A 627-nucleotide genomic window follows, 5' to 3' on the forward strand; every position below is an offset into this window, starting at 1 on the left:
TGCAGTATTTATGCTTTTATTTCCAAATGTGACCAATTTACTTAGTCAACAATTATTTATTTCACTTCATACTTTTACTACAGCCTGCTGCAATTGATTACAAATTTGTATTGGTTTAATTACTGAGATCCTTATTCAGAATAAAGTTTTAAGTATTCAATTGGTTTTCTTTTAGAACTAATTTTTTAATTGATTTGCAATTATATTTGACAGCAAGTTTGAAAGATTCACGATATTTTTTAGTTCTAATGTTATAGGAAGGAACTGCATATGCTGGTTTAAACCAAAGATGGACACAAAATGCTGGAGGAACTCAGCGGGACAGGCAGTATCTCTGGATGGAAGGAATGGGTTGACATTTTGGGTCGAGACACTTCTTCAGACTGAGTCAGGGGAGGGGGAGATACAGAGATAAGGAAGTGTAGTGTGAAAACGAGACGAAGGGAATGAAGCTGAAGAAATGTGGAATAGATCATTGTTAGCTAGAAGAAAGTAACAACAAAGCAAACACATAAAATGTAACCGAGGACAGTCATACCAGCCTGGGAACTGGGAAGGCAAAGGTTACTTGAAGTTAGAGAAGTCAATATTCATGCCGCTGGGGTGTAAGCTTCCCAAGTGAAATAT

This window comes from Amblyraja radiata, chromosome 17 (assembly GCF_010909765.2).
Source record: "Amblyraja radiata isolate CabotCenter1 chromosome 17, sAmbRad1.1.pri, whole genome shotgun sequence".
Taxonomy (NCBI): domain Eukaryota; kingdom Metazoa; phylum Chordata; class Chondrichthyes; order Rajiformes; family Rajidae; genus Amblyraja; species Amblyraja radiata.